At 40.4% G+C, this 26139-nt stretch overlaps 1 protein-coding gene and 1 pseudogene across 1 annotated transcript in view; one reads left to right on the top strand and one right to left on the bottom strand.

Moving 5' to 3' along the window:
- DNAJC5B (DnaJ heat shock protein family (Hsp40) member C5 beta) overlaps nt 1-21491 on the bottom strand; it is a 78064-nt gene extending 56573 nt beyond the window's left edge. The window contains exons 1-2 of the mRNA XM_011221201.3: nt 21431-21491; nt 1969-2088 (exon numbers count right to left, since the gene is read on the bottom strand). The gene's annotated coding sequence lies outside the window, so the exon portion shown is untranslated. The remainder of the gene's footprint in view (nt 1-1968; nt 2089-21430) is intronic.
- Nucleotides 21492-25004: 3513 nt separating this feature from the next.
- Nucleotides 25005-25472, top strand: LOC109489173 (annotated as a pseudogene).
- Nucleotides 25473-26139: the final 667 nt, after the last annotated feature.

Raw genomic sequence — 26139 nt, 5'->3', positions numbered from 1 at the left:
CTTCCTGATGGAAAAAAGGAAGGCGGATTCTATCTCTCAAATAGTTTCATACATAGAAACTCACACCCAGGAAAACATGGTAGGTAGCTTGCTATTACTTTGGTTTATGTATTTTTTCAAATCGTCTCTTTTAGGAATCCAATCACACTAATCCATTCCTGCTGAATAAAATCCGGTAGCTGACTTGCTTTATGGTGTGGATTGAACAATATGTAGATGGAGTTGTTATAAAGAATTTGGAAATTACTATGTTTCACCTTCTTTGCTCTATTCGCAAAAGATTTACTTTCAAACAGATAAAGTCTGTTAAGGTACTTAAAAAAAAAAAAGCCCTTTTATATCACCACTGGAACACAAGATAAAGATACTTGGTCAATAGTTGGGTCAGTGTGGTTATTTGTTGGCTGATTCTACAGACTGAAACATAAAGGGACCAAAAAACTGCAGAATTGCTCTATGTATCTCAAATAGCAACAATATGCTTCCTTTTCTGTCCCCCTACTGATACAGAAACGAGACTCTTCATACATTATTGATGTAGATGGCATTTAGTTTCAAATTCAGTGGTGTAATACATTGAAACTTTTAATTGTTTTAATATATAAAAATAGATATGTGCCCCGAGAACATACTAATTACAGAGTAATAGTCAAAATGTCTTCTAAAAACTCTCCTTAAATAACCTTAAACTAAATACTAAATAATGGGGGATATTCTTTTTAATTCTTTATATAAAATATAATTTTTATGAATTTTTTCTGTAGCCTTTTGAATTCTAATATTACTATGTAAAATTTAAGTCTTTATTATTTATTCATAGTACCTCATCTAGAAGCCATCCAATGGAGAAAAAAAATGTTGTCGTGTAAAATTATGAAGTAATTTAATTTTGATCATCCAGTACATACTTAATCTTCTGAACTTAAATTACTTGTTGGTACATTACCATGCCATTAATATCATAATTCCTTACAACACTGACAACTATACAGTCACTACTAAAACACCTATAGCTCACCTGCCTTTTGATAATAGATATAATTGAAAGAAGGTTCAGTAGTCCTATGATGATGGGCATCCAATTCAAAATAAACACTTATTTTATTTTTATTTTTTTTTAAAGATTTATTTATTTATTTATTTATTTGTCAGAGAGAGACATCCAGCGAGAGAGGGAACACAAGCAGGGGGAGTGGGAGAGGAAGAAGCAGGCTCATAGCAGAGGAGCCTGATGTAGGGCTCGATCCCACAACGCCCAGGATCACACCCTGAGCCGAAGGCAGATGCCTAACGATTGCGCTACCCAGGTGCCCCCCAAAATAAACACTTATTTTAAAGATTCTAATTCCAGGACTCTTACAAACACTGTTTTAAATTTTTCATGTTGACATAAAGTGTTCCTTTCAAAGCAAAAAAAAAAAGTTTCACTTATAACTATTATGTGAATTCTCAAAAATGAAAAAAAAATCAAACTATACCTTTCTTGAAAGGGTTTCTTCAAGACTCAGAAAATGAATGTGGGCAACGGAAAATAGATCATTAAACACAGCAAAAAACACTTTCAATGGCTCTCATGGGGAAAACCAACATGATTTACCATTTTATTATTACTTCTGTGATTCCTCCATTGAAATCTATTTAGTGAAGCAAAATTTCCTTATTCAAATAGCATTGTATCTTAAAACTTAGCACACATCCAAAATGCTAATCCTATGTTTAAAAGTAATAGTTCCCCCGAGCATAATTACTCATAGAAAAATAATTATCTTTTAATTGCATTGGTACTTATATAAATAGCAACTTGAAGATGGGAAAACTTGGAAATGTTACAAATAACCCCAAAGTACCTGTTCCTTTAACTCCGATTCAGGGTTCTCAAAACAGGAGCAACTTGCTGTTTTTAACTGGTCTGGAAATAGATGTGCAAAAGAAATAAAGCAAGGCAACAATGAAAGGAGCAATTCTTACCTGTTCCACTGTTTCAAAGCAAAAGGCTACTCCTTTCCATTGTTCTCATCCACGGTTAAGCAGGTCAGCGGTGTCAGATTACTTTTCATTTGTTATTCTATCAGCGAATTCGTTATCCCTCTGGAAAACATAACAAAGAGAAAATGAAAGATGCATGATAGTAAAGGTTGCCATTACAAGGCACCAGGTGATACCAAACTACATGCTGCATTTACTGTTGATCATTAGTCAACTGGTGCTTGAATCAACCAAATGCTACTGTGGAACTGCCTCCAGGTGTCCATCAGAACTGCCAAATAAGAAAATACGCAGAAATAAAAAGTGTTGATGAGGATATAGAAAGAAGGGAACCCTTGTACACTGTTGGTGGGAATGCAAATTGGTGCAGTCACTATGGAAAACAGTACAGAGTTTCCTCAAAAAATTAAAAACAGAAATACAATCCTGTTATTCTACTTTTGGGTATTTACTCAAAGAAAATGAAAACACTAGTTCAAAAAGATACACCCCATGTTTACTGCAGCATTATTTACAATAACCAAGATACAGAAGCAACCTATGTGTTCATCAGTAGATGAATGGATAAGGAAGATATGAATGGAGTATTACTCAGCCATAGAAAATTATGAAATCTAGCCATTCATGACAACATAGGTGGACCTATAGAGTATTATGTTGAGTGAAGTAAGTCAGAGAAAGACAACCACTTAAATCTTATTACTTTTTAATCTTTTAAAGTACTACATAAGCCATGAGTTCGAAAATTGTTTAAGTATTGCAAAACTCATATGTGAAGTAGAACTGTACCTGTGTCTCAAAGAGAAAACACAGTTTCTTATTCATCTAGTCATTGAGCAGTTAGTCACCTACTAGGTCCCAGCACTGGACTAAATGCTAGAAATATACTGGTAAACAAAATCAAATGTAAACTCTGGGTTTGTGATGACAGAGTTGCAGCCTACTAAGAAAGGCAGGTATTAATCAAATCTCACTCAAATAAGTATATAAATGAGACTTCGGAGAGATGTTACAAGACCATGTAAATCAGTGTAACAGATCAGAGAAAGCTTCCCTGAACAAAAATAACCAATCAGAGATCTAAAAAGAACAAGATGAAGGGGTTGTTGGTAAAAGCAAAATATATTCTGAGCATTTGGAAGAGTATGTTCCATTGAACATAACTATCCCTGGGTGCTTAAATTGGAGAAATAAAATAAATATGCAGATGAGTGCTCATACATAGGATATCAGCACATGTCTATACGTATATGGCTTCTGATCTATAATCTAAAGATATAGCCAGAGATTAATGGGATCATATGCCACTTAACCAGGTGAGACTTTCTAGAAGCAGTTATTTAAAGTGATGTTTGTAAAAGGAAATCAGTAATGGCAGGCACACAAATAATTCCTTGATACAAAATGCACTAAGTGTATTGTAAAAGCATTGCCAATTCAATCATTCAAGTTTAAAGAGAATTTAGAAGAGATTCCAAGATTGAACAAAAGTGACCTTTCTGGGAGGTAGAAAATTGGAGAATCATGTGTGGTGAGGAGGGAGTAGTTTACATGCCAGTTTACCCTGTGTATTCTATTTATGAGGTCTTCACCATTCCTTTAGGTACTCCTAGAGACCTTTTAGGTACCTCTCTCTGTTACTGCATAGGTTTAGGGTTATTATAAGAAACAACTAGTACATCAGCACAGAATCTGCAGCACGTACCAGATGAATTCTGATATTCAACCAAAATAATCAGTCATGAAAATTAGAGTAAACAGTCTCATTTAAATTTCATATCTTGGCAGGTGCAGCTAGCATTCACTTTTGAACATTCAATGTGCAAGGGCATGTAGCACCAACAAATAGTTGTTACTTTTTTATTACCTCTCTACGGTGTGTTCTTACAATGTTTGGAATTCAGGGATCATTCTGTAAATTTCAAAGGGAAGAGTCTTTTGGGCAGGCTTCATTCTGATGAGGACACGGAATACTTGTGAGGTTCAGTGGGGTGGAGTCCGGAGCCGACAACCAAGAAAGAATTCTTGCGGCGTCTTTGGTGCAAAATTGGTGGTTTATTAAAGCACGGGGACAGGACCCGTGGGCAGAAAGAGCTGCTGCACCGGGGTTGTGAGGGGTGGCTGATTATATAACATGGGGTTGGGGGAGGTAAGGAAAAAGGGAGGTTGAGAAAATACTTTCATATGTTAAAGAAGATTCACAAGATACCCGAGGCCTTGCCTTTGTCAAATTAAGGTTGTTTTTCCCTCTAGCAAGGCATTAACATTAAGATGGCTGGGAATTTCCTGGAGCCTGCAGATTATAAGGACATTTAATTGTATCTACATTCCCTTGGGGAAGCTAGGTTAGTGATAGAAATGCTTTGTTCTTGTAAACTGCTAAGACATTTGTAAACTGAAGGAGACTTAAGTCTTGCAGGATTGTGGTATCTATAGGTTAACTATTTCTTTGTCCTTTAGGGCAGCCAGGAGTGCCTGAGGAATGTCACACACATCCCATGGTGGGGGGGTGCGGTTTGCAGGGCGTCAGTTTCTGCTTTGTCCTCAGCTTGCCTTCTGTTCCCTCATCCATTCTGTTAAGCAGATTTAGAAAGGAAAAAGGTGATTGCTTGATTGTGTAAAATGAAGAGGCCATTGGGTACCACACCAGTGGTATCTCAGAGATAACTACAGAACAGTCCTGGCATTTTTTGTAAAATCAAGTGTTTATGTTTTGGAAGAACAAATTGTTGGGGCGCCTGGGTGGCTCAGTCGTTAAGTGTCTGCCTTCGGCTCAGGGCGTGATCCCAGGGTCCTGGGATCGAGCCCCCCATCAGGCTTCTCTGCTGGGAGCCTGCTTCTTCCTCTCCCACTCCCTCTGCTTGTGTTCCCTCTCTCGCTGCCTGTCTCTCAATCTGTCAAATAAATAAATAAAATCTTAAAAAAAAAAGAAGGTACTCTCTTCCTGCCCCCTAAAATAAGAACAGAGTACACTGGAAGTGCTTTAAGAATTTGAACGGGCAATCCTGGTAGATTTCATCTGAAATCTGTAATTCATCAGTAGGTGGAGTCAGCTGTACAACAAAGGGAAATTGCTAGCCTGTTGTCACACAGTGCAGAGCACTATAGTGGAGGTTGTGAGGTTCAGAGGTGGTGGTGGTGGTGATGATGATAGTAACTAACACTGTAACTAGATTATCTCGCTGAAATCCTTCAAAAGTATAAGGTGGTGCTTTTATATCCTTATTTTACAGAGGAGGAGTGTAAAATTATTTTAGAGAGGAGAGGTTAAATGAATTGCCCAAGGTTGCCAACCAATAAGCAGTAGACCCAGGCTTTGAAACCAGCTGGCTGTTCCATAGTCTAAGTTCTTAACTCACTTTAGAGTTTTGCTTCGGAAGCTTACAGTCTAATTGCAGGGGACTGCTGCCTGCGATATTCCCTTGCTTATCAATCTGTGACTGAGCCAGATGGTGTATTTGTTAAAGCTCAAGAAAAAAAAAAATTGTTGGAGTAATGACAAACAAGGAACTACCATGAGCACATTTATTAATGAGCTCTACCTTGTAGTTCGGTGTCAAAGACAGTATCTGGTTAAAGCTCTGAATCCGACAACTGTGTTACTATAAAAAAAAAATTGATCAAGTCTTGTCCCCTGATCAGGAAATGCAATATGTATTTTACAGGTGTGAAATTTAAACACCTTGTCACTTACTTGCAGTAAGCCATGGCTGTAATAACCAAGGGGCTTCAGAGTGTTTCTTTGACAAAATGTCTGTGAGCAGACCCTTGATCCTTGTTTTTACCAATAGTTGCTTCCTGTTCACAGTAGCCCAAGATGTTTCTAATGTTAACTAGCTAGAAAAAGGTAGGAGGCAAAAACTTTTGCTCAAGGCAAGAGTCCTTTTCAACGGGGTTTCCAATACAAAGTGATTGTTCTGCAAATTGTCGTCTGAATGTAGCTAAACAGCCTATGAAAACCGTACTTGGAAAGCAAGATAGTTTTCATTCCTATTTGTTTAGCATTTAAGCGGTGGTTTAATAATAGTACTGACCTTCAGGCGTATCTTTATCTTAACTCTAATGACGCTCCGTTTCAAGTGAAGCCTCACCCAGCCCAGGGAACAGACTTACATTTGAAAGAGAAGGAGTTGCTAAGGGACGCCCTCTAGAGGCCAGTAACTGCACTTATATCCCACTTGGTAATTTCCGAAGTATTTTCCCAATTGTCATTTTTAGAAAGATACAACAGGCTAAGTGTGGTCATGTGACTTCCCCAAGCATGAACGTCAGTGATGAGGGGCAAAAAGCTGGAACTGAAGTGAAATCTAAGTGCCCTGCTTCCAAATTCTGTTGTTTTATATCCTTAAGTTAAAAGGCTGTATTGAACAATGTAATTGTAAATGACAAAAAAGAATCTTTTCTTACTGGTGTACATGGCCAGACAGCCCCCGTGGTGGTCACAGGTATGGGAAGCAGAGCAGTTCTCTGTGCCTTCTGGGTCTACTGCACCAAGACTTTTGTACCAATTTTTAGTGTCCCAAGTGGATCTTCTCATTGGTACATTTCAGTATTCATCTGAATAACGACAATTACCTTGTGACTTCTATTTTAGGTATACATTCTTCACTAAATTGCAACCAACCCATTATCACAACTTTTGGTCTACAAGACTTTCTTGTGTATTATATAGTAAATGGTGCTTTGCTACTGATGACATACCAGACAAAACATGCCATTGCTAAGAACGGTCTTGATCTCTTCTGAGTGCCATTGGAAAGTGCTCAGAAATGAATGACTAAAGCTTAGCTGCCTCTCCCAGGGGGTGAAAGTGAACAAATCCCTTTCTGAATGAGTCAGATAGTTGGGTGCGGATTTTTCTACAATTGCACACACATCCATGGCTTCCGGACATGCAAGGTTAGATGAGCACGATGCTGGTCGTGTCTCCTCCCTCCTGCCACCTAGGCGGGCACCTGTCCAAATTGAGTTCTCCTTTCAGGCCTCAGAGCTCCAAAGCCAAGCCCTTATCTAGATGTCGATTCAGTCACCCTTTCCCAGGGCTCTCACCACCACTCCCATAGGCAAGCCTCGCATCCTCCCCAACTGCTCTACTCCTGCTCCTTCCAGACTCTTCAATGAACTGTACAGTTTTCTGTGTTGCTTCAGAAACCACGAACATTCTGCTGGGTGTGCTCACTATCAGAGGGCATTGGAAGGAGCTGGTGCAAGACCACAGACACAAACTGGTCACTAGCCACCATCACCAGAGCCCTACTAGTGTCTGGGTAATAACTGTTAGGATCTCTGCATTCCCTTGATCCTCCTCATAGCATCTGCTCTCTGTCTTCTCCGTTGTCTCAGGGCCAGACCTCACCTCCAGATACGAAGTAGAGCAATCCTATGGAACCAGTTTAAAATGACTAGCCCTGGAAATGACAAGCTGGGTCTTTATACAAGGTAGCTCTTACCTGGCACACAGTCTAGACCCTCCCATAAAACTAACCAGAACTAGACAAGGATGGAATGAGGGTGTGAGTGACAAGTGCTTGCCCACAAGGGAAGTCCCAACCCTGCCCAGCAACCATCTGGGGGTCTCCCTGCCCCAGATCCCAGGGCTTGGACATCCAGTAAGTGGCTCAAAAGCCTTCTTAACGATATCAGAGGTCTAAGCAAAATAGTCAAATGAACAAATATTCAATTCAGCATTTGTTCTCACGTTAAAAAAAAAAAAAATCAATGGTTCCCAGGATTTCAGTCCTGAAGCAAGGCAGACTGGCTGTTCTGTGTACATGTATCGCCCTCTGGTGTTCAAAAAGAAATGGACTGTAAACAAGAGTTTCAACTTTGAAATATTCCTCACCCCAAATCACCCTTGATTTTCAGTATCCCTGATGCCTCTCCCTCAGCCACCTGAGATTCCAAGAATGATGAAAAAACACTCATGGAAGCATCAGGGTGGGGCAAGCCATGTCTAGAGAGGCATCACCCTTTTATTGCGTTCTTCTGAAGCTGAAGTTTTACAATAATGCCAAGCAGTCAGTTGGGGGATTTAAATTATAACCTTACAAAAATTTGTGTTGAAGCTTCTGTCTGAAGGCAGAAACTTCAGGGCAGTTGAACTTCTGATGTCTCAGACCCATGTACTCATTGGCTGGACCAGGACCGACGATGTAAGAGATCCAGGCAGCAAATTCACAGTGAATAAATGCCTGCTAGCTGCTATTGGGGGAAGGCAAAGGCCAAGAGACGTTCCCTCTCCGTTGGGCACATTGTGGAAGTCTCCAGATGACAGATCTTAGTCAGGTTTTCCTTGGCCAACAGGATGGGCTGTTTTCATTTAAAGGCAGACACACATTCCAGAAATGGTTCCCCCAGCATCACATTTAGCAACTTTGATCCACAAGGCATGAGTTTACAACCTCTGGTTACCACCTAGAAGAGGAGGAGGCAACATGTCTACCCTTAAAAGCATAATCCACGATACAAGGCAGCTAACAAGAAGGACCAGATGATGGTACAGAAAATACATGCTGGAAGAGGTAGGAGGGGAGGATCCCCCTGGGAGCCAGAGCCAGGACCAGGGATCTTCCCTTTGTGGTTCACACTGGAGAACTTCTACTTGCTTTGTGCCCAAACTTGATAGCATAACAGATATATCAGTTTCCAAGCGCTGCTGTAACAGGGTAGCATCAACTGGGTGACTTAGAACAACAAAGTGTATTCTCTCACAGTTCTGGAGACTAGAAGTCTGAAATAGGTGCAGGTGTGGTTCCCTTTGGCAGCTCTGAGGGAGAATCTGGGTCACAACTTCCTCTTAGCTTCTGGAGTTGCAGGTAATCCTTGAGGTACCTCAGTCTCTGTTTCCATAGCCAGGGCATTCTTCCGTGTCTTCATCTTAACGTGATGTTCTCTCTGTGTGTCAGTCTCTGTGTCTCCTCTTCTTATAAAGACATCAGTCAAATTGGATTAAGGGCCCACCCTACTCCAGTAGACCTCATCTTCACTTATATCTTAATTACATCTGCAAAGAACCTACTTCCAAATAAAATCACGATCGCAGGTACCAGGGGTATAGACATATCTCTGTTAGTGATGTAATTAAATCCACAGTAACAGGACTATGAAGTTGGGCAGATTTGGGGTTTGTATTTAGGCCTCTTCAGTGGTGTCTTAGGGAGTGTTTAACAACCAGATTTTCAGAGGAGAAAAGCCCTAGTTCATAGTGTTCGTAGATTTTCATGATGTAACTATTCCCTCCAGACCTATTGCAAGCTACCAACATGACATCTGGCTTGCAAAATTCCAGAGAATTTAACAATGTGTGGCTCTCATCCACTGGTACTAACTGGCTCCAGCTTGCCACTGGTCCTATTATATTAAAAAATGGCACTGGGTGGAGGTCCCTTAAAAAGTTAAAAATTGAGCTACCCTATGACCCAGCCATCGCACTACTGGGTGTTTACCCCAAAGAATACAGACGTAGTAAAGAGAAGGGCCATATGCACCCCAATGTTCATAGCAGCATTGTCCACAATAGCTAAATCGTGGAAGGAGCCGAGATGCCCTTCAACAGATGACTGGATTAAGAAGCTGTGGTCCATATATACAATGGAATATTACTCAGCTATCAGAAAGAACGAATTCTCAACATTTGCTGCAACATGGACGGCACTGGAGGAGATAATGCTAAGTGAAATAAGTCAAGCAGAGAAAGACAATTATCATATGATTTCTCTCATCTATGGAACATAAGAACTAGGAGGATCGGTAGGGGAAGAAAGGGATAAAGAAAAGGGGGGTAATCAGAAGGGGGAATGAAACATGAGAGACTATGGACTATGAGAAACAAACTGAGGACTTCAGAGGGGAGGGGGTGGGGGAATGGGATAGACTGGTGATGGGTGGTAAGGAGGGCACGTATTGCATGGTGCACTGGGTGTTATACGCAACTAATGGCATTGAACTTTACATCGGAATCCGGGGATGTACTGTATGGTGACTAACATAATATAATAAAAAATCATTTAAAAAAAATAAAAAATGGCACTGGTTAAAAGGAGTTATCCATTATAATTTGCTTTAAATATTTGCATATTGAAGCCAAGATGCCTCTACAACTTTTGATTATCAAAATGTAAAATGATTGATTTATATATAAATCATATCAAATTTTAAATCAAGCATGCCTCTGGGTCATTCTGTTCTTGAGCCTCACCCTGAAATAGCTTCAGCATTCTCCTCCCAGCCCTTCCACACACTCTGCCCCCTACCTTTGGTGTGTCTACCATCCATAGGTTCCCTGTCCTCCCCATACCCGTTCCCAGATCTGACACCTCACATATTCTGTCAGGACTCTGACACTCAGCTCTCTCTCCACCCCAAGCCCTGTCACCGACTTGGAGCCCTTTAGTTCCCACGTGGTTTTCCCAACCAGCACCCTTTCCCTCATGGATCCTTGCCCTACCAGGATACCTGGATATCCTCCAGCTCTCAAACCTTGAATTCCAACCTCACACTCCAAGCCTGTCATTGCCTACCTCACCAGCTAACTCCTCTGTGCACACATTTACATTTCACTAATACCTCCAACTCCCCAAATCTATCAGCCGTGTCCCTTTCTTCAACCCTCTCCCTGTTCAGCTTAGACCCTGGCATCATCATTGGAACTATTCTCTTGTCAATACCCCTAATTTATTCCACCACTACAGCCAATATTCAATTGTACATTCACTGGTGAGGCAAATGTTGCCACCATAGGCCCATGGTCTCCAAACCCAGCTGCAATCCTGGGGTCCCACGTGCTTCTCTGTGTCCTAGAGTGCCCTAGTCTTTTTTCTATGCTCCACCACTCTCCTCCAATCTCCTGCTTCACTTTCAGCAAAAGACATTATGTCTGCATCACAGGAAAAAACATAGAGACCACTCTGTTGTTAACAACGTATTTTTACATAGGTTCATTTAACCTACACAACAACTGGACAGGTAGGTGGGGTATATGTTATATTTCCATTTTATAAATCAAGAAACTGAGGCTCAAAGAATGTTCATGTCAACATCAGATAATTACGAATAGAACCTGGGTGGAAATACAGGTCTCCCAATTCCAAGAATCCCAGATCAAGCAGTAAAATAGATGATTTGTCCAAGGGCACCAATGAGTCCTTGGCAGCCAGGACGAGCACCCTCATCTCTGGGTACCTTCTACAGTCTTTACCCACCTCTAGAACGTGCTGCCTTCTCAGTCGCTTTATTGCTCTCAAAGCACCTAAAATTCATTTACTCTTTGTTTAAAAATAAAAAGTAGGTTGATCTTGAATAAAATAAAACAGTTTTATTTTTCTTTCTTTTGTGAGTTGTTACCACCAATGATCATTTCCTTGTGTTAGTGTTTTTCTGGTAGAGAGTTCTCAGAGTCTTTGGTGAAACAAGTCTGTTTACACTCAGCTTTTGTCATGTGGTTCACAAGCTCTGGAAACACCAGTGATGAGATGGAGAGAGCCAGGCCAGGGCTCTGATCTAGAAATGTCATCCCATGGAGCCCAGATGCTTGCCTGTTGGCCTACAAAGGTGGATCATGGGTGGATCCATGCAGACTTACAGGCTGATTTTCTGTAAACACATGATACAAGCCAAAGCCACTTCCATTGGGAATGGGGGCCATAGTGAGTCACTTACTGCAATTCCAGACAGATAAGAATCTCAGCTCTTTCCTGGGCTTTCCAGTGAAGCATGAAAACCAAAGGGAATTTGCTTCTGTTGATAAAAAAGGACGAACTTGTCCTAGTTTTTCTGCCAATACCGTGCTTTGTTCATGCTGCACCTACGTCATTGTGCACTGTTGTATGTAGCGGCAGACATGCAAAAGAAGTGCTGACCCCCCTTGTCATCTGGTACAGCCTTCATGGCTCCCCCTCACATGTTGCCTTGGAGATATGCTACTCTTCAGCTGCCTCCACCGTATTGGACTGAACCCCACTCCCATCAGAACTGATATCTATGAGGTACACCAGAAACACTGAACTGGGAGATGGATGACTTGGCTTCTAACTGTGAACTTGGGTAAGACACATGCCTTCCTGATCTCCATTCTTCTCTCTCAGACAAGGGGTTTGCTTGTGGCTGAAGTTAACTCAGCAGTACAGTACGCCTGTCACCGCAAAGAGACCTTCTGGAGAGCTACCCAGAAAGTACTGAAGGAAGAGAGGACAGAGGAGTCTCCTTTAAATGAGATTGATTTAGGGACTTACAGTAAGTTTGTCACAGGACAGTTTCCTAAAAGTGCTAGAGGAGATGGAAAGTCAGGAGCAGCAACATGGCAGGCCATGAGGAGCAAACCAAATGAAGGGAAAGCCCAGGCCTGTTCCATGGGTGAGTTAGCAGACAGCGCACACCCGTAGAATTATTGATTCATGCATGTTGTAAGCTGTTTTTATGGGCGGATTTTGGGGAGTGTTACAGGATTTGCTGGCCCATGGGGACCTTGAAGGCAATGTAGGTACTCTTAGTGGCTCTGAAGACTGTGGTTTAAGAGGGATATCTCACAGACCCTGCACTTGGCAGTCCACAGTGACCATGTCATCCTCTCCCTTCCATGGGAGAGTGGAGTAGTGAGAAGAACACGGGGTCATTGCAAACATTAAATTATTCACGGAAAGCACAAGCACGTAGCTTTCAATAAAGGGTAGCAACTGTTAATGTTCTGTGGGTTACCTCAAAGGCAGAGGAATGTGGAGCCCTCCCAGTAGCTCCAAGTTGCACTCAAGTTTGATATATTCAGACACGTGGAAAAAAAAATGAGCCCCCCCTTTCCACTGCTGCCCCTGAGCTTGGACCAACAGCCAATGCCTTCAGACATGTCCCACTACAAAGGGGGCACCTGAGGACATGTGGGGAATGTAGCAACAGTGTGGGGAGGCAGCTACCACACAGGTTAAGAATACCAGATGAAATCATTTAGACCTAGGTTAGAATCATGGCTCTGCCACCTCAGACAACTTACTTCAACTCTCTGAACCTCGTTTCCTCATCTCTAAAATGTGCAAACATTTATTAAATAAATGTCTTTTGAGCAAATGGAAATAACACTACTTTCCACATGGGTCTTTGTGGCAATTAAATGAGATAATTACTAAACCTGCTGGTGACATTAAAGATGTGATGGCTGATTTTATGTGTCAACTAGACTGGGCCATGGAGTGTCTAGTATCTGGTCAAACATTATTCTGAGTGTGTCTGTGAGGGTGTTTTTGGATGAGATTACCATCTGAATCTGTAGACTGAGGAAAGCAGATTACTCTCCCTAAGTGGGTGGGCCCCATTCAATCAGTTGAAGGCTTGAATAAAAGAAAAAGGCTGACCCTCCTGCAAGTAAGAGGAAATTCCCTCCTGCCAGATAGCCTTGGGCTGGGACACTGGTTCTTTCCTGCCTTCAGACTGTAACTGAACATTGGCATTTCCTGGGTCTCTATCCTGCTGACATTTGGACTAGAACTACACCATTGACTGTCATGGGTCTCTAGCATGCCAACTGAAGATCTTGGGACTTGTCAGCCTCTATGATTGTGTGAGCCAATTCCTTACAATAAGTCATTGATAGAGATATGGATACAGATATAAATATAGCTAGATATATCCTATTTGTCCTGTTTCTCTGGAATATCCTAATACAGTAGGTGCTAAATACAAAAAGTTGTTTTTATGATTGCTATTTCTGTTATTTCAGAACTTGGCAAGAAATGTTGTCTATATGTAAAACTGAAATTTTGTTTGAGAGATGGGGGAAATGCCAATAATGGCCTAAATACCACTATTTGTGTGCTATTCAGAAGATGTATTTGATCTTCTAAAACAAGCACTTATTACAATATGTATGTGGCTATGTATCAAGATATATATACATTATATATTATAATGTACATAAGGTTCCTGGAGATATTTTATCTTTCCTGGTATAGGCCATGACTTTGAGAAAGAAAAATGAGGAAGCAGACAGCTATCTCAGGATGGTGTCAAAAGATACAATTTGGTTTTCTGGTGATGACCTCGGCTACCAGATGGTAGACTCCCTGAAGGGGACACCATGAAGCCTTTGAAGATCATCAGTGACCTGGCAAGTAGGAAACTTGTCTTCTAATCAAGACTTTCAACTAAAATCTTAGCTGGGGAGAAGGAAAGCATCAAATTAAAATTTATACTGTGAAGAGTAATAGAGGATAAAATGCCCAATAATTCTTAGGAAAAAATAGTACAGAGACTATCAGGAACAATACTTAGAAGTACAGACGTCTATTCACCAAGGTTTATTGAATACCTAGGTGACCTGGGAACTTTAACAGGTTAAAAATGCAGTTTCACAGTTAAAAAAAAAAAACAAACACAAGGCATAAAAGTATGTGTATAGTAATTTCATAAAAAAAGTGGATCCATATGTGTGTATACATAGAGAGCATATGCATAATACATACTTAGACGTGTTCATATATGCATAGAACATTTCTGGAGAGTATGTGAAATTTGTCTCAAGTTTCATGGAGGGAAAGGACTGGGGACTGGGATGAGAGGGAGAATTGTTTTTCATAGCATAAAGTTTTATATTGTTTAAATTTTACTACATGCACATATAACTTTTCAGTTAAAACTCTATTTTCATTAAACTGTGCTTGGGGCAGGATCACCAGTACTGAGGGGGGCCCACTTGCTCTGAACAGCTGTGCACTGTCAATATTTAACACCCCACCTCAACAGCATTGCCTTCCTATCCTACTGCAACCAGTCTTCCCCTTCCAGCCATCTTCTACACCATCTCCAATGTTCTCTTTCAAAAATATCAATTTACCTAAGCCAAGAAATCCTTGTTGCCTCTTGTTTCCTTCAAGATAATGTCTAATCTGCTTCGTAGGGCATTAGTGGGAAGTGATACTGCACCTAGTACTACTGGTATCATTCTGGGCCTTCCACAAGTCCACTGTCTTCTTCTTTCCCACTGTCATTACCCTAAAACAAACTCATCATCTTCCTGGTTTACCGTGCCCTCCTGACTGTCCTTTCTCCAGTTTTTCTCCACTTCCATCTGTTCTCCATACACTACATGGTTTTAAAATGCAAATGGTATCCTAAAGCTCCCCTGCTTAAACCTTTTAAACCTGCCCACTGGGGGAGGCTGGCTGGCTCAGTTGGAAGAGCATACAACTGTTAATGTTGGGATTATGAGTTCCAACCCCATGTTGGATGTAGAGATTGCTAAAAAACAAATAAATAAAGTTTATTAAAAAAAAAAAAACTGTCCACTGATCTTAAGCTAAAATCCCAACTTGTTAGCACGGCTAACCTCTGCCTCTTTCTCCAGTACCATCTCTCCCCAATTCCTTGCTCCGTCCTCAGATTCAATTTCCACTAACTAGTGTCCACTGTTCAGTTCCTTGAAGACACCATTCTCTCCTCTGAGTCTTTGCACATGCTATTTCCTATCTTAAGAAACTCTTCTATTCTCTTCTCCCTGGTCTTCCAACCCCACCTGGCTCACTCCTTTGCATAAAGGGTCATAAAAATAAGAATGTCATAAGAAAACCATAAATAATTGGGGAAGAAAAAGTCACCCATTTGAGGAGGAATCCCGTAGGAGTTCAGCTATCAGAAGGGATCTGTATGGAGCACCTGGGTGGTGAGTTGGTTAAGCATCTGACTCTTGGTTTTGGCTCAGGTTGTGATCTCAGGGTTGTGAGGTCAAGCCCTGCGTCCGACTCCGTGCTCAGTGCAGAGTCCGCTTAAGAGACTATCTCCCTCTCCCTCTGCCCCTCCCCACCCCCAAATAAATCTTTAAAAAAAAAAGAAAAGAAAAGAAGAAGAGGAAGAGGAGGAGGAGGAGAACAACTGTATGAGTAAGACCACTGATGCTAGAAAGGAGTGGGCAGGCTGGAGAATGCAAAGAAGAGAGGTCCCTCTGGTGAATAAGGTGGGGAGGACTGAATGAATGGGTGGCAGACGGGAGTGGCTAGAGAAGGTGAAAGACCTTGAAAGCCGTGATAGAGTTTGATCTTCATTTTTTTTTTTTAAAGATTTTATTTATTTATTCGACAGAGATAGAGACAGCCAGTGAGAGAGGGAACACAAGCAGGGGGAGTGGGAGAGGAAGAAGCAGGCTCATAGCGGAGGAGCCTGATGTGGGGCTCGATCCCATAACGCCGGGATCATGCCCTGAGCCGAAGGCAGACGCTTAACCGCTGTGCCACCCAGGCGCCCCTGATCTTCATTTTTTAAACAGTGGGAAAACTTCGGCTGTTTTTAATCTGGCAAATGATAACCTCCAGTACTTACTTTAGAAAAATGTGAACAGCAGAGTACAGAGAAATGAAGTTGAGGAGATGGGTGATCTTAGGGAAAGAGGATGAGAGCATGCCCCAGGGCAGCAGCAAGCAGAACTAGCAGGAAGTGATGGATTTGAAAGAGATGTGGAGATAACCTCCTGAGCTTGATGACCAAGTGAAGGGGAGGAGAGACCCAGGTATCAGAGAGGACTCACAATGCTAGCCAGAGTAACTGGGAATATAGTGAGGTCATTGGCTGAGATGGGAATCACAAAAGGAGAGCACATTTGGAGGAAGATAATGAAGTAAGTATGGAATGTGTCGACTTTTGGGTATAAGGTCAGGAAGCCCATGTCCATTATTAAAACCAGACACAACCCAGGGTACCACATGCGAGGCCTTTCACAGAAACCACCTATTAGGGCTGGTTTCATCTTTTCTGGTGTGGCACGTTTCCATGACTCCTGTTTTCCATACCCCAACGAAGTCATGTGAATTGTTTGCCTTGCGTGCAGAGAAGGATTTGTAAAAGTACAGGGAAAGTGGAGATAAGGTCTGTGAGTGGGAGAAGACCTGTTGTGCCAGGGCTGAAATTTGCACTAGAAAATTGTTTTTCTCTCCAAGCTTGGGTCAATCACTACTGTTTCTCTTCAAGTCCCAACTGTGCTGTGAGGAGCAACCTGAACTCTCAGGACATTCACCTCTACTCTGCACTCAGCTCCTGGGGCACTTTGAAGTCCACAATGCAAACATTTTCCACATAGTTATGCCGTTCCTTTTTTGCTTTTGAACTCTTCATGGGTGTGTATATTGTTTCCCTAACTAATTCCTTAAGAGCCCAATTTATGCCCAACATGTAGGTTTTTTTAAATTGTCATACATTAAGTTTTCAAAAAACACAAAGTGGATTGAAACTGACACTGAATTCATTTGGAGAAGAAAGGAGAAAGGACAGTAACCACCTTGAAAGGACAGAGTACATCAAGAGATGATATGTTGGTTAGAGGTGTGAGATAGTATCAGTTCCTAACATAGAAAAGAACCTATTCTAACATAAAAGAAATGCTTTCCCCCTCTTCTAATAATAATGACTTTGCATTCTAAACATGGTTAAAAGGAGGAGAGGAATACTGCTATTCTAATTGTCAAGTAAGTTGTCTTCTCAACTGGCTAAAAAGTCTGTTTTTTAGGCACCACCTTTGGCTTACAAGCAATATTGATAAAATACAGGACTTGTCCTTTACAGTTAGTTATATTTAGTTGTACTAAACAGTGCAAGACTGAGGGTTAAGTCTTTCACTTCCTTTTAGTTCTTCCTTTTAGTTAGAGATCCACTTGTGTGGTCATTGTCATGTTTGGGCAACTTAAAAGAAGGGTCCTCATGACTCAGCTCATTACATAATTCCCCGGGCAGAGGAATGAAGGTGGGACAAGCTCAATATTGCCAGTGGTCAGATTGTGCACTTGTCATGGAGGAGGAAGATATGTGGGGGCAGTGGGGAGAAGAGATTTTGTTGCTAGCTGATAAGTACCAATAGGCTTCGGATCACAAAGATCTCTCTAGCTGTCTTGCCAGAAGCGCCTGTCAGTCTACCATCAACATCACTATTTAATATGGAATGCCCCATTAGGATCATCCTTTAGCATGTACAGGGGCGCTGGAAGAATGAGACTTACAACTCACAGCTTTCAACAGGGGTGCAGTTAGGAGTAGGAATGGAAGTGGTTCAAAAATGGATCTGAGATTACTCTTGGGAACAGCATGAAACATGACTCTGGAGGTGGGCAAAGACAAGGGGAAAAAGACACTGGAGTGATTGCTTCACAGTCTTGCCCAGGGCTCCATTCCCACTCCTTTTAGAGCATACGTTTCCCTTTCTGAGATTCCCCCAGGCACCATGTGAACAGCAGGAAAGCTCCTTCTTTGCCCCGGTGGCAGCAACGTCTGTTGGCTCTGTGTCACATTCCTTTCCAGACTTCACAGGCCTCAGGTTACAAAGGTCTCATTGCACAATTCTTAGGAGAATAGGCATGGAGGCTGGGCTGGGATAAAGGAAAGTCCTGTATATGTCAGAGATCCAGGTGTGGCCAGATGCCAAGGCACCCCAGGTGGTGGCAGCAAGAGAAAGAATCAAATGTCTTGATCTCTAGTGAGGTAGCTTTCTTTACTTTTTTTTTTTTTCCTCCCAAGGCTGTTAAATAAGACTTATCAGGATGCATCTTTTTGGATAATTTGATGGAAAACATTTCAGAAGTTCATTTGGCACACCTGTGTTTCGGTTTACTGGAGAGATTTGAGAATTCAAAACTCACAATGAAGAATCTGAAACTAAAGCTCTTTTTATCCCTCCATTTTTCATAATCAACTTTCTCCTGTAGTTTTATGCTATAGTATGTGTGAAATTACTCAATATATTACCCAACCTTTGAAATCAATATGGAAGCTGAGAGATACTACCACAACCCTGTTTAAACCCTATGCCATGATGGAATGTTCTTTTCTATTAGTGATCATTTAATAATTCTTTTTTTAAAGATAATCTATGTGGATAGCTAGAAATATATGGAAGATCCTTATAGGACACATACTTTTCAGTTGGTTAGAAAACAATCCAGTGACCTAGAAAATATTCATCAGACCTCTGGAACTGATGACTATGAAAATGAGATCTATATTTATATTTAGCAATTCTTCATTTCATTTTCTTTCAGATTTGGGGACTTTAGACAGATATTAATATATTTGCAATGAATTAAATTGGGAAAAGCTCTGAGTATCTGTATCCAGGGAGTGCCTGGGCTCAACTTACAGATTAATTAGAGATGCAAGACGTATACAGCTCTACATAAAACAAATGAATCTAAGGCAACTCCTAAGTTATCAAAGTAACTCCAAATAAAGTATTAATTTGCAGGGTAAGTTAGAAAAGGCTCATAAAGGAGACATATTAGGTAATCAGAATAGGCCAGTTACCACAGAGGGTATAATAGCCACGCCTGCCAGATGAAGTGCCCACTCATACATACATTTATGGAGTGCACACAGAGTATCCACACACATACACGTGAACAAAGTGATCTGCCTAAACTGGAAAAGACAAGGCCACAGAAAGTTTGTGTATTTATTATAAAGCAAAAAATGCTGTTAATGGTATACATGCCTTTTTGGTTGTTTTTGTTTTTGTTTTTGTTTTTTTCCCCAGCAAGCTACTTCTAATCAGGCCTCAAGGCAGAGTAATGTGTTGATTTCCCTGGATATATTTTCATTGTTATCTTAGCCTGTTCAACGGGGTCTTAGGCGCCTTTTCTTGACCTTGACCAAAGCTTATTTTATTTGGAGTTGTAAAGGCTAGGAGAGCTTTGGTGATTAGTGTCACCTACATAGAGTACTTGAATTTACCAATAACCACATCAAGGGAGTAAAATGGGATTTCCTCTCTTAGGGTATTCTAAAACAGCTGAAATATGAACCAATAAATTCATTCAGCATGACTAGGGTCAGGGAGTATTGAAGAAGCCACCAGGCTGAAAATAAGAGGCTTTAAGCTATGGTCCCCAAGCTAGCACTCACTAACTTAATGACCTAAGTCAAGACACAACCACTCTATGCTGGTTTCTTCTTCTGGAAATGAGGACATTGGAATGGATGATTCTTAGTTCCCTTCCAGCTCTAAAATTCTGTGGTATGAGACTAACACAATGGTCAGAGAACATTATAGACAATAAATATGTGTAGACAAGTTAGGACATTCTATGTTTTTTGGATATTATTTTAGGTTAGACCTCAATTTAGTTGTCACTGACTGTGAATGAATTCTAAAAATTGGACTGATGAAGTTTTAATTTTCAAGGACTTAAAAGGTTGGATCATAATATAATTGTAGAAATTATAGTGGCTTCTCTAGAGGGAAGTTGGGTCTATATTAGAGTTAATTTCTTTTTATGTGGACCTCTGTATTTATTGACATGCTTTAGGTTATTACTTTTATAGTGTATACAGTGTTTGTCTTACTGCTGAGATATATTTATTCCTGATGTATTGGAGACCAGAGAGTGTTAAAATTGTGTCCTGTGGTTAGAGATTGGGTCTCCCCTCTCCTTGTCTATTGCTGGTGGGGTCTCCTGTGGGCAACTAATCTACCTGTCAGAACATTAGACTACTGCTTCTACTGACGGAATGTGGCAATAAACTTAGCTCTTGCAGGCAAATCTCAGCGTGCCTGCCTGAACAGTCCTGTGCTCGGCTTTGGGGTCGCAGTGTGCTGAGACACGGAGGGAGGCCAATGGAGATGAGTCAGGACCTGGCACCCACCCCATGCTCCGCCCTACTGGTAAACAGAACAGCTATTTGCCAGTCACTCGGGCCTCTCAGGGCCCCAAGACTCCAGGAAGAAACAAATACTTTAGAAGCCAAAAACCCCAAGGCAAGGTAAAGAAAACAGAAATGTCCGCATCCCCAGCGATGATTTCACTGGCGTGAGTTCTTTAGAGGGCGAGGAGCTGTAAATGGTTCCAGCTGAACTATTTTACCTACTTCTCAACCATAAGGCCCTTCTCTTTCACTGTTTATAGAAGATGATGACCTTTTGCCTTTTAAACCTTGAAATCTCAAAACCAGACTTTAGAATTAATCTTGGTGGCTAACCCATAATAAATTTATTTCTCCTCTTTTTATTACTTTTATTCCTATTTTTACACTGTCTTCTATTAAAATACTTCTTTCGGTTAAATTTTTTGTTTAGTTTATTTTTCCCTGTCATTGTGGGGAGAAGCTATCAAAAGAATAAACATTATCAGGCAATAAATGTAAACTACTTTACAAAGTAATTTTACACTGACTTCTTGAGGCAACTGTTTCTTTTTCATTTTTGCGGTAGCTGGGGAGAGAACAGTGAGGGGCTAACTGTCTTGGAAATGTCCTCATCTGGCTTCATGACAATAAAGAAGTCTGGCAGTTGGGAGGATGTACCTCAACTCTCTTTCTGGTGAGACTACCTTTGGCCTTTTTTCTGATCACTTTATTGTAAAGTATCTAGTTCATAGTCTCTGTGCTTATACTATTATTCCTAAGCCTGAAGATACACTCATCTTATGGTCTTCTCCACCTGTTTTTTTAGATACCAGCAATTTCTGTTCTAAGCTTAGCAATTGTTACATACCTGAACTGGAGTCATGGCTGGCTGATTCCTTCTAGCTCTGTCAGGTAGCGTCCCACCTCTAATACATCAATAGCTGATGTTCAGTAGCCACGGCTGAGCCTGGGCTGGATATTATGATGTCACAAAATAGAATCCTTGCTACTCCCAAAGGCCCAGCTGAGACCCTCTGGCTACAGCATTTTCTCTCTTGCCCATGGTGGGAGGTTGGGAAGGTTAATCCCTTTATTTCTTAACTGAGCCTTAGAATCATAGAATCTTACTATGAGCAGAGACCTTGGAGACCTAGTGACTAATTTTAATCTAACTCCCTTATTTTACAGATGAAGAAATTCAGATTCCAGGTAGTTAAGTGGCAGAGCTAAATCTAAACCCAGGTGCCCTCAGTATTAGCCCCCTGCCCTTCTGAACACGCTGCATTCATGCTGGGCTCTACTCTCTGGATTTTGTCAACATCATTGTTCTCTGATAGACAGCTCATTGGATGATTTTTACCTGAATCCACCCACCCATGACAAGAAACCATTCAGATAATATGCATCATGGGAAGAGAACAGAGTCTTGGGGAAGATCATTAGTTTTTCTGACAATCTACTTGTACCAGAAATAGCTAACTGCCCCAAACTCAGAAATTCTGAGCCACCAGACCAATTCTAGATTAACAAGTAGTGGGACTTCTGAGTAACTGATGTCTTCACTGAGATTTAATGATAAGGAAGAATGCCCAACCCAGGATTAGTGTTGGCTGCAATGCCATACTAAGTTTTAGTGTTTGCAGAGGAGAGAATGGGAAAGAATTATCAGTAAAGAAATAGATTTTCACTGGAATTTAACTCTCTTTCATACCGTTCACTTTTTCTAGATACTGTCCCCATATGACATTAAAAAATTATCTGCATTTCATGAGATGACTTGTTATCTGTGAAGCCAGAGACTTGTACTTGCAAAATCTCTCAAGAGGGGAACATATATTACACTTTTATAACACTAACAACTAACATTTTACATCATGTTTTAGCATTTACAAGCCATTTTCGCACATATCATTTCATTTAATCTTCACAGCTCAGTGAGGTAAACAGCATATTATTTTTAGTACAATTTTATGAGTGAGAAAATTATAACTTAGAGAGGTTGTGACTTGCACAATATCACAAAGCTAATTAAGTGGAAAGGGTAACATCAGCTACAAACCAGATCTTCCAACCAAGCATTTTCCCCACCACAAGCTTCCCCATGGTGGAAGGAATTGTCATGTGGTCCTGGAACACACTTGAAGGCAATTGCATTAGGCAACCTTTTGATTAACAAAGAAGAAAGTATTCCTCTGGGTCATAAATACTGCTTTACCAACCTCCTACATGTCTCAATAAAAACTTAGAGAAATGGTTAGTGAACACTAATTTCAAACTTTAAAATAATATAATCATTGCCCTTCCACCTGACAATTCCACGTCTGTGAATTCTCCTAAGGGAATTATCATGGATATGAATAATATTTAGCTCTAAGAGGTTCATTCTTTGAAGCATTGTTCATAATAGAAAACAAATTAGAAGCTCCATATTAGAAAAGTGGTAAAATGGATTATGTTTAACTCATGCAAATAATGTTGTAGGTGAAGTTTTCTAGAACTTTAATCATTCATGTGCTATCTTTGGAATAGCACCACCTGCACTAATATCTACTTAATACCTTCTTTAAATTCTCTCACACTTTACTGAAATAAGAGAATTTAAAGGTGATTTTTTTAAATCATTACATAAGTAAAAGTGTAGTGTAATTACCTTAAGTGTCAGATAACCATAAAAACAGATATAACAAAGTCAGGCCCTGAGCCAGTCCCACCCACCACTACACCTGCAGCAGTCACGACCCTGCCACAACAGGAGGGTGCATGCAGCCCACACACAGGACACCCCTGGAACACCTGGTTCCGGTGACCAGGGGGACTGCGCTTCTAGGCCCCCACAGGACATCCCCACATAAGGCCACTCCTTTAAGACTGGGAGATGTAGAATTATCTAATATATAGAAACAGAGTTAGGCAAAATGAGGAGAGTGAGGAGTATGTTTCAAATGAAAGAACAAAACAAAACCTCAGGAAAAGAACTGAACAAAGCAGAGATAAGCAATCAACCCAATAGAGTTCAAAGTAATTGTCACAAAGACATTTACTTTATGAACTCAGGAGAAGATTGAATGAGCACAGTGAGAACTTCAATTAAGACTCTGAATGTAAGAAAGTACCGATCAGACCTATGGGATATAATAACAGAAATCAACAGTACACTAGAGGGAATAAACAGCAGATTAAGTGATACAGAATAATGGATCTGCAATCTGGAAGACAGGGTAGTAGAAATCACCCAAATAGAAGAGAAAAAAGAACTTTAAAAAAATGAAGGTAGTTAAAGGGACCTGTTGGACAACATCAAGCATACTAACATTCATATTTTAGGGGTCCCAGAGAGAAGGGGGGGGCAGAAGACTTATTTGAAGAAATAGTAGCTGAAAACTTCCCTAACTTGACAAAGGAAACAGATATCCAGGTCCAGGAATCACAGAGAGTCCCAAACAAGATGAACACCAAGATACATTGTAATTAGGATGTCAAAAATTAAAGACAAACAGAGAATCTTGAAAGCAGCAAGAGAAGAGTGATTAGTTATGTATAGGGAACTGCTGTAAGACTAACAGCTGGTTTTTCAAGTGGAAACTTTGCAGGCTGAAAAACAGTGACATGATATTTCCAAAGTGCTGAAAGGGGAAAAACCTACCACCAGGAATACTGGGCAAGGTTATCATTCAAAATTGAAAGGGAGATAAAAAGTTTCTCAGCTAAGCAAAACCTAAAGGAGTTCATTACCACTAAATAGGCTTTATTATAAGAAATATCAAAGGATGGGGTGCCTGGGTGTCTCAGTCAAGCATCTGACTCTTGATTTCAGCTCAGGTCATGATCTCAGGGTTGTGAGATGGAGCCCCGTGTTGGGCTCCATGCTGAAGGTGGAGCCTGCTTAAGATTCTCTTTCTCTCCTACCTCTCCCTGCCCCCACTCTCTCTCTCAAAAAATAAAAAAAAAAAAAAAATCAAAGGACTTCTTTAATTGGAAAAGAAAAAGCCAAAACTAGAACTAAGAAAGAAAATATATGAAAGAAAAAAATCTCACCAATAAGGCGAATATATAGTAAAGGTAGTGGATCAGCTACTTACAAAGCTAGTGTAAAGGTTAAAAAACAAAAGTAGTAAAAAGTTTACGATAATGATACACAAAATAAAAAGATGTAAAATGTGGCATCAAAAACATAAAACATGGTGGAAAGGAAATAAAAAAATAGTGCTTTTATAATGTGTTCCAACTTAAGTGACCACCAACTTAAAAGAGTACTAAATACATAGGTGGTTATATATGAACCTCATGAAAACCATAAGCCAAAAACCTATAATAGATACACAGAAAAATAAAGAGAAAGAACTCCAAACATAACACTAAGAAAATTGTCAAATCACAAGGGAAGAGACAAGAGGAAAGGAAAGAACTACAGCTCTTTTGATCAGGCCCATGGTGCTGGCAGGATGGGCAAGTGTCATGGTCTTCATACTTCCAGGAAGCTCAATAGCCGCCAACGAGATGAGAAGTGGCATGATAAATAGGACAAGAAAGCCCATTTGAGCATAGCTCTGAAGGCCAATCCTTTTCGAAGAAGCAATTCCCATGCAAAAGGGGTTGTGCTGGAAAAAATAGGGATTGAAGCCAAACAGCCAAATTCTGCCATCAGAGAGTATGTCAGGTCCAGCTGATCAAGAACAGCAAAAAAAAAAAAAAAAAAAAAAAAAAAAAAAAAAAAAAAAATCACAGCCTTTGAAACCCAACATAGTTGTTTGAATTTTATTGAGGAAAATGATGAGGCTCTGGTTGCTGGATTTGGTCACAAAGGTCATACTGTCTGTGACATTCCTGGCACTTGCTTTAAGGTTGTCAAAATAGCCAATGTCTCTCTTTTGGCCTTTTACAAAGGTAAGAAGGACAGACCAAAATCATAAGTTTTGATGGTGAAAACATGACAATATTAAATATTCATATACCAAAAAAAAAGAACTACAAAACAATCAGAAAACAATTAATAAAATGGAAATAAATACATACCTACCAATAATTATTTTAAATGTAAATGGATTAAATGCTCTATCAAAAGAAAGGGTGGGTGAATGGATTAAAAAAAAGAAAATATGACCCATCTATATGAGGCCTACAAGAGACTCGATCTTACTTCAGATCTAAAGACACACAGACTGAAAGTGAAGGGATGGAAGAAGGTATTCCATGCAAATAGAAACAAAAAGAAAGCTGGGGTAGCAATATGTATATCAGACAAAATAGACTTTATTTTTATTATCTTTAAAGATTTTATTTATGTATTTGGGAGAGAGCGCATGCACGAGCAGGGGGAGGAGCAGAGGGAGGAGCAAAGGGAAAGGGAGAAGCAGACTCCCTGCTGAGCAGGGAGGCCAAGGCAGGTCTCCAACCCAGGACCCAGGGATTATGACCCGAGCCAGAAGGCAGAATGACCAACAGACTGAGCTACCCAGGTGCCCCAAAATAGACTTTAAAACAAAAGCTGTAAGAAGAGACAAAAGGAGAAATACAACAAGTAGATATAATAATTATAAATATTTATGCACCTAACATAAAAGCAGCTAAATATATAAA

This window comes from Ailuropoda melanoleuca, chromosome 9 (assembly GCF_002007445.2).
Source record: "Ailuropoda melanoleuca isolate Jingjing chromosome 9, ASM200744v2, whole genome shotgun sequence".
Lineage (NCBI taxonomy): Eukaryota > Metazoa > Chordata > Mammalia > Carnivora > Ursidae > Ailuropoda > Ailuropoda melanoleuca.
This window is presented reverse-complemented; position numbering and strand designations above follow the sequence as displayed.